The sequence below is a fragment of the Bombina bombina genome, chromosome 9, assembly GCF_027579735.1.
Source record: "Bombina bombina isolate aBomBom1 chromosome 9, aBomBom1.pri, whole genome shotgun sequence".
Taxonomy (NCBI): domain Eukaryota; kingdom Metazoa; phylum Chordata; class Amphibia; order Anura; family Bombinatoridae; genus Bombina; species Bombina bombina.
Window position 1 is genome coordinate 249838340 of NC_069507.1, and position 9900 is coordinate 249848239.

A 9900-nucleotide genomic window follows, 5' to 3' on the forward strand; every position below is an offset into this window, starting at 1 on the left:
TCTCCCTCCTCAAACTTCCGATATAACCCAGACTGACGCAAGATATACGAATCATGGCAGGATCCAGGGAAGTTGGAACGGACACTGATTATTTTCATGTTATGGTCACACACCATCTGAACATTGAGGGAATGGTACTGTTTTCTGTTCCTGAAAACTTCCTCACGTTCTCTGGATGGTTTGACTGCAACATGGGTGCAATCGATGGCTCCAAGTACATTGGGCATTCCGGCCATTCTATAAAAATTAGACTTCACAGATTGCCACTCTTCTGGAGTCGATGGAAGGCACACGTACCTTGGAAAGACGACCATCAAAGCATCAATAACTTTGGTTAGATGCCTCGAAAAAGCAGACTGGCTGATGCCAATTATAACGCTAGACACAGCTTGGAATGAACCGGTGGCAAAAAAGTGTAAGGCTGCCAACAGTTTTAATAGTCCGGGTATGGCTTGTGAACGCGCTGTCATTGGTTCAAGGTATTCTGCTATTTCATTATAAAGTTGCATAATAGCTTCTCTGTCCAAACGGAATCTCTGGATAATCTCTCGATCAGAAATGCTTTCCAAACCCATACGTGGAAGGAAAACTCTAGGGACTCTAATTCTTCTACCTCTCCTTCTCTGCAAGTTGTTAACCGGTGCCTGTATAGCCCTTCTTCCTCGTAATTGAATTAATCGGAAAAGAAACATGTGTAAAAGTGTCTCCATCTTCATTCACTGATCCAAAAACCAATAATGCTACAATAGTAGTCTAGTCCTTTCACTTAAGTACTTCTACCTGGCGTCAGGTTGATACCCCCTATAGTTTTCTATTGTATTCGCTACCTAAATGGTCACGAAGCAAATCACGCGAAGTTACAGTGAAAGTTGGAGCGGGCGGATTAGTTGTAACATTCATAATTTCCGATTACAGCGAATTTACGTGCGATCGAACATGTAGTAAGTGGAAAAAGGCTTCGGAACGATGAGTTGAGTAAAATTACGATCGATGATGAAAAATAGTGGTTTTTCGAGCAGATCGCAGATTGATACATACGAGAAGCAGATTGTGAGCGAATTTTGACGCGGAAATACAGACGGACGGTCACTTCGAAGCTTAGTACATGGCGATATGTACAAGCATGACCTATATACAGTATATATGTACAAGCATGGCATATTTACAGTATATATGTACAAGCATGACATATATACAGTATATATGTAAAAGCATGATATATATACAGTATATATGTACAAGCATGACATATATACAGTATATATGTACAAGCATGACCTATATACAGTATATATGTACAAGCATGACGTATATACAGTATATATGTACAAGCATGATGTATATACAGTATATGTACAAGCATGACCTATATACAGTATATATGTACAAGCATGACGTATATACAGTATATATGTACAAGCATGACCTATATACAGTATATATGTATAAGCATGACGTATTTACAGTATATATGTAAAAGCATGATATATATACAGTATATATGTACAAGCATGACATATATACAGTATATATGTACAAGCATGGCCTATATACAGTATATATGTACAAGCATGACGTATATACAGTATATATGTACAAGCATGACGTATAAACATTATATATGTACAAGCATGACGTATATACAGTATATATGTACAAGCATGACGTATATGCAGTATATATGTACAAGCATGATGTATATACAGTATATATGTACAAGCATGACCTATATACAGTATATATGTACAAGCATGACGTATATACAGTATATATGTACAAGCATGATGTATATACAGTATATATGTACAAGCATGACGTATATGCAGTATATATGTACAAGCATGATGTATATACAGTATATATGTACAAGCATGACCTATATACAGTATATATGTACAAGCATGACGTATATACAGTATATATGTACAAGCATGATGTATATACAGTATATATGTACAAGCATGACGTATATGCAGTATATATGTACAAGCATGACGTATATACAGTATATATGTACAAGCATGACGTATATGCAGTATATATGTACAAGCATGACCTATATACAGTATATATGTACAAGCATGACGTATATACAGTATATATGTACAAGCATGATGTATATACAGTATATATGTACAAGCATGACGTATATGCAGTATATATGTACAAGCATGACATATATACAGTATATATGTACAAGCATGACCTATATACAGTATATATGTACAAGCATGACATATTTACAGTATATATGTACAAGCATGACGTATATACAGTATATATGTACAAGCATGACCTATATACAGTATATATGTACAAGCATGACGTATATACAGTATATATGTACAAGCATGACCTATATACAGTATATATGTACAAGCATGACGTATATACAGTATATATTTACAAGCATGATGTATATGCAGTATATATGTACAAGCATGACGTATATACAGTATATATGTACAAGCATGACCTATATACAGTATATATGTACAAGCATGATGTATATACAGTATATATGTACAAGCATGACGTATATACAGTATATATGTACAAGCATGATGTATATGCAGTATATATGTACAAGCATGACGTATATACAGTATATATGTACAAGCATGATGTATATACAGTATATATGTACAAGCATGACGTATATACAGTATATATGTACAAGCATGATGTATATACAGTATATATGTACAAGCATGACGTATATACAGTATATATGTACAAGCATGATGTATATACAGTATATATGTACAAGCATGACGTATATACAGTATATATGTACAAGCATGACCTATATACAGTATATATGTACAAGCATGACGTATATACAGTATATATGTACAAGCATGATGTATATACAGTATATATGTACAAGCATGACGTATATATACAGTATATATGTACAAGCATGATGTATATACAGTATATATGTACAAGCATGACGTATATACAGTATATATGTACAAGCATGACGTATATACAGTATATATGTACAAGCATGACCTATATACAGTATATATGTACAAGCATGACGTATATACAGTATATATGTACAAGCATGACGTATATACAGTATATATGTACAAGCATGACGTATATACAGTATATATGTACAAGCATGACGTATATACAGTATATATGTACAAGCATGACGTATATACAGTATATATGTACAAGCATGACGTATATACAGTATATATGTACAAGCATGACGTATATACAGTATATATGTACAAGCATGACCTATATACAGTATATATGTACAAGCATGATGTATATACAGTATATATGTACAAGCATGACGTATATACAGTATATATGTACAAGCATGATGTATATATACAGTATATATGTACAAGCTGCAGGATGTTCAAGCAATCTCAGCTTTTAAGTTATAGATGCCCGTATATGATGCTTGGATTGGATGGAGGGAGAGGGCATTTTTTGAGAATTCCAACCCTTATGTCATTCCAAATGGGACCTGCACCCTATTCAATAACGTGTCTAAAAATTCTCTTTCGGAGGTGTGGTGCCCAGGTGCAATTAGTGACTTTCTGATCACTAAAATCAATGGTAAACCCATAAATGTCTGCAAATTCTGAACACGGGGGATCCTAGAGAAGCTTTTGAAAGAATTTGTCTTATGACTGCACAAGTTATATGTAAATAATTTCTGTGAGAATCCCAAAGTTTGTGAAAAACTTAATGATTTTTTTTATATAATATTGTATTTTACATGGGCAATGAACTGCTGGTGCAATGATAAATGCTGATAAATGCTGACAGCATACACTGTCAGCATTTATCATTGCACCAGCAGTTCTTGTGAACTGCTAGAGCAATATCGCCCCTTGCAGATTTGCGGATAATCGGCCGCTAGCAGGAGGTGTCAATCAACCTGAGAGGTGGTCTTATGATCGCTGCTTCTTAGCTTCCGCTTCAGCAGAGTGGGTTAGAAGCAGCATCCGCTGCTTCATAAATCGACCCCAAACGGTTTATTTCTGTTTAAATGGAGGGATAGTGAAAATGCTAACAATTCTCCGGTACCTTGAGCAAGTTTTTGGAGAATTTTGCAGAAAAACTTGATAAGCTGTTCTAAAGGATTGTAATACATCACACTTAAATATGTTCTTTCAAAGGAAAACTCAAGATTCTGTCAATTACACTAAGTACAAAAAAACAATATTGTGTAACTAAGTCAAGTTATATTGTACAGTTGTCTCACAATGGTTACAATTTTTTAAAGGCTATGACTTATGTAAACTTAAAGATTTTTTGTTTCTTTTCTTTTTTACTCTCTAATGGAGTTCATTCTTTTGGTTGTTATTTTATTAGTGTTCTCTACTGGACAATAAAAATAAATTTGATAGCTCATACAGCAATTCTTTGATATGGTTGCTAGGCAACAGCAGGACATAGCAAGAAAGACAGTGAATACAATTATATACAATAGTCAATGCAGGTATTACAGTGCGTATTATCATTGATTGCAAGAAACATTTATCACATTTTATGATTGTATGCTCCAAATGGTAGAACAAGTACTTTTTAGAAAAAAAACTGCAGATTTGTTATTTCCTTTGCTAGAAATATGTTATATTGTCTGTCTTGAGTGTTCCAGGAATCATAGCCAAATGCATTTTTATGTGCCAAAAAGTCTTTACCGCGCTTAACAAAAATACTGGGATTCGCAAAATGCAAAGCACAGAGGAGTCTATTTATCAAAGAATAATATCTGAACACTGCTTGATATCAATTAATCAAAATGCCCTTGTATAAATCCTTCTGATGTGTAATTTTGGCAAAAAAAATTATATAGAAACTTTCACTAAAATCAAATGAAAATTGTGACAATTCCCAGACTAACTCAACATCTTTGTTTATGGCTTTTTATTAATTATTAAAGCTGGTTTAGGCATTGGAACAAATTGACAGTTTTTCTTATCATTTTCCCCCCAGATAAAGCCAAAACTAATTAATGGGTTTGAAATAAATACATATGAATATGTGGTTCTGCCTTTTAGCATGGGGTGGTTCATATATTGCTGCACGTTATCCTTGCGTGTCTTGTCTAACTCTTTTAACACCAACTTGTAGATTTCTTTTAACCTTTTAATGCTTCACAATATGCTGGTGCTTTATAAATAACAGATAATAACAGCCTGGCTTACTGTGTATTTAAAAAATATAATGCAATAAATATCAAACACTTAAAAGGGACACTGAACCCAATTTTCTCTTTTGTGATTTAGATAGAGCATGCAATTTTAAGCAACTTTCTAATTTACTCCTATTATCAATTTTTCTTCGTTCTCTTGCTATCTTTATTTGAAAATGAAAGCATCTAAGCTTTTTTCTTAGTTCAGAACTCTGGACAGCATTTTTTGATTGGTGGATGAATTTATCCACCAGTCAGCAAGGACAACCCAGGTTGTTCACCAAAAATGGGCCGGCATCTAAACTTACATTCTTGCATTTCAAATAAAGATACCAAGAGAATAAAGAAAAATTGATAATAGGAGTAAATTAGAAAGTTGCTTAAAATTTCATGCTCTATCTGAATTGCGAAAGAAAAAAATTGGGTTCAGTGTCCCTTTAAGTGACCTGAGTACCAGTGATGTCACAATATTGGCAATATTTGGAGAATAGTCTGACTATTTGGCATATAAGCAGTAAGTTATCATGGTCAGATTCATCCATGTGTCGTGTTTTCTTTACATGGGTTCATTTACATATTGTATCATTTGTTTGAGTGCTGTGCATGCTGTGTGTCACTTTTTCATGTATGATTTGGCTACATTTGGCACCTATTTATGACACATTTTTGTTTTTTGCCTATGCCTGTTTGTGATATATAGAAGGTGCCCTGATTCTTGGTCTTGCAGCTCGTTACTGGTTCCTAGAGATGTGCATTAGTTTTTGTACAAATGCACATCTGTGATGAAAATCGGATTTTCGTTTTGTTTTATTATTAATTATTTTTTTAAGGGGTTAAAACTTACCTTAGCGTGCTCTCCACACTATCCAGAGGACATCAAGGTAAGTATTGTAGATGCAGATTAACTTTTCACCAGTAACTTTAAAACATTCACCTTCATTTAACGAAAATTCAGTATTAAATTTTGTTTTAATGCATATGAATACCAAATAGTGCAGCCACCGAATATTCAGGGAAATGAAAGGCACTGATGGGATCTATCTGAAAACATCTGGTGAGCCAATAACAAGATACAAATGCTTGTAGCCACCAATCAGCCGCAGCATTGCATTTGCTGAGGATATATGTACATATGCTTTTCAACAAACGATACCAACAGAGCAAAGCAAATTTGATAATACAAGTACAATGGAAAGCTGTTCAAAATTGCATGCTCTGTTTGAATCACTAAAGTTTAATTTTGACTTCACTGTCCCAAAATGGGTGCAGTATACGGCAGATCATATGCAGGCAGCTAAGATAGTGAACAGAGGTACTTTGGGAAGCTTTGATAATAAGAAGGGGTTAATATGCATTCCTTCATGTGTACTGTTACTGTTAAAAGCATAGGTTAAAATGTTATGGGTTGTTGTCTCTTGTATGCACATAAAGAGTTAAAAGGACAGCAAAGTAAAATTTTTACTTCCATGATTTAGACAGAGGGGCATATTTATCTAGTTCCGTATGGAGCTTGATGCCCCTTGTTTCCGAAACAGATGTTATGAAGAAGCTGTCTAAAGACCGCTGCTCCATAACCTGTCCGCCTGCTCTGAGGCCGCGGACAGAAATCAACCCAATCAAATATGATCGGGTGGATTGACACCCCCTGCTAGCGGCCGATTGGCCACGAATCTGCAGGGGGCGGCATTGCATTGCAATGATTAATGCCAACAGTGTATGCTGTCTGCATTTATTGTTGTGCGGCGGACATGATACGCTACTTTGTATCATGTCCACTCGCACATTGATAAATATGCCCCAGAGAGTGCAAATAAAAAAAAATCTTAAGTAAAAATTTCCATTTTACTTCTATTACCATTATTGTTTTGTTCATTTGGTATTTTGTATTTAAGAGTTAATCTAGGTAAAGTTTAGGTGTGTTTGTAATTGGCTGATGGCTGTCACATGGTATGTGTATGCATTTGTGATTGGCTGATGGCTGTCATATGGTAGAGGGGGAGTGGAAATATACATAACTTTTAAAATTGTCAGAAAAAAAATCTACTGCTCATTTTAAGTTCAGACTAAGTGCTATTGCATTGTCTTGTTATCTTGCATTTGTTGATTATGCAAATCTTCTGTGTTGACTGGTCCTGTAATATAACGCACATGTTTTTGGCAGCCAATGTGTGCAGCAATGTTATACATTGTTTCAAGCACTACTGCCATAGACTGCTAAAGACATGTGTACAAATCTGAGCTCATAAAAGCCCACATACGTTTATTTTGCAATGAAGGATACCAAAAAAAAAATAAGCAAATTTGAATATAGAAGTATATGGGACATTTTTACAATTGTGTGTCATATAAGACTATTATTCTCTCAGACTTGTAGAGGCAATTGTCTAACAAAACAGCTGCGAGAGTACTAATTATGAGTTGTGCACAAACCAGAATTTCCTGCTAGTTTCAGAATAAATTCAAACAGCTTTATCAAATAGACTAGTGGGAAAGCCTGCCCAGAGGGCAGTCTATTGTGGTGACGACACCAGCGAACCACCCTGCCATTTTCGGAAGGGCAGTCTATTGTCGTGACAGAACCACCCTGCCGTTTTTTAAAGAATCCATCCAGGTGGATTCTTTCACCACCCCTTTTGCTCTCTCTCCCCCCTCTTTTGCTCTTTCTCCCTCCTCTTTTGCTCTCTCTCCCCTCTCTCTTTTGCTCTCTCTCTCCCCTCTCTTTTGCTCTCTCACCCCCTCTCTTTAAGCTCTCTCTCTCCCCTCTCTCTTTTGCGCTCCCTCCCCCTCTCTTTTGCTCTTTCTCTCCACTCTCTTTTGCTCTCTCTCTCTCCCCTCTCTTTTGCTCTCTCTCCTCCCTCTCTTTTGCTCTTTCTCCCTCATCTCTTTTGCTCTCTCTCTCCCCTCTTTTGCTCTCCCTCTCCCCTCTTTTGCTCTCTCTCCCCTCTTTTGCTCTCTCCCCCCTCTCTTTGCTCTCTCTTCCCCCTCTCTTTTGCTCTCTCCTACCTTCTCTTTTGCTCTTTCTCCCCCTCTCTTTTGCACTCTCTCCCCCTCTCTTTTGCTCTCCCTCTCCCCTCTCATTTGCTCTCTCTCTTCCCTCTCATTTGCTCTCTCTCTCTTCCCTCTCATTTGCTCTCTCTCCCCCCTCTTTTGCTCTCCCTCTCCCCTCTCTTTTGTTCTCACTCTCCCCTCTCTTTTGCTCTCCCCCCCTCTCTTTTGCTCTCCCTCTCCCCCTTTCTTTTGCTCTCTCTCTCCCCTTTTTTTTGCTCTCCCTCTCCCCTCTCTTTTGCTCTCTCTCTCTCCTCTCTTTTTTTCTATCTCCCCCCTCTCTTTTGCTCTCTCTTTGCCCTCTCTTTTGCTCTCTCTCCCCTCTCATTTGCTCTCTCTCTCCCCTCTCATTTGCTCTCTTTCCCCCCTCTCTTTTGCTCCCCCCTCTCTTTTGCTCTATCTCCCCCTCTCTCTTTTGCTCTCTCTCTCTCTCTCTCCCCTCTCTTTTGCTTTCTTGCTCCCCTATTTTGCTCTCTCTCCCCTCTCTTTTGCTCTCTTTCTCTCACCCCTCTATTTTGCTCTATCTCTTCCCTCTCTTTTGCTCTCTCTCCCCCCACTCTTTTGCTCTCTCTCTCTCCCCCCTCTTTTGCTCTCTCGCTCCCCCCTCTCTTTTGCTCTCCCTCTCCCCCTCTCTTTTTCTCTCCCTCCCCTTCTCTTTTGCTCTCTCACTCCCCTCTCTTTTGCTCTCTCTCCCCATCTTTTTTTTTTAATTAGGGCACTCGCACTGCCTCCCCTTCCCTGCTGAGCTGCCCACACCTCTCACCGGCACCAGCAGAGGATCGTTACAGACGGTGACACACACGGTGTCACCGTCTGTAATGATCAGGCATCTGGCCTCATATGGAGGCGGAGCACCGATCGCGCTCCGGCTCAATATGCGACAGATGCCTGAAGCTTCAGGAGCTTTAGCTCTCAGCTGTTATGTTACAGCTGAGAGTTGGAGCTTTTGAAGCTGTCTCGTCGCCGTGAGGCAGCTGCGCGTGCATCCAACATTCCTTTGAGGATGCGTGCGCAACTGCCGACGGCGACGGACGCTTACAAACACAATTATTATATAGATATGTAACTGCACAATTTGAAATTCCTGCCAAATTGTATAACATCTTTCTTAATTGCGATATATTTGTTTGTGGCAGCAGTGATGAAATTTTGCCATCTCAATGACATGCAGAGGAAATACATTTGCATTGCAGGTTATGAGGATATTAGAACAGTGGTAACTTTTACAATAATCATTTTTGCTAATAAAAATATATCACAAAAATTCTTTAACTTTTTTTAAAATTTTAATTTTTTCAATGATCTTTGTTTTTTTACTTAGTTTCAAGCAACAATATTACATATGAATTTATTTAATCTTGGGGTTAAAGGGACACTCAATTTTAAACAACTTTCCAATTTACTTCCATTAGCAAAATGTGCACATTCTTTTTATATTTAAACTTTCTGAGTCACCAGCTCCTACTGAGCATGTGCAAGAATTCACAGAACAAGCGTGTATGCATTTGTAATTGGCTGATGGCTGTCACATGGTATGTGTATGCATTTGTAATTGGCTGATGGCTGTCACATGGTATGTGTATGCATTTGTGATTTGCTGATGGCTGTCACATGGTAGAGGGGGAGTGGAAATCTACATAACTTTTAAAATTGTCAGAAAAAAATCTACTGCTCATTTTAAG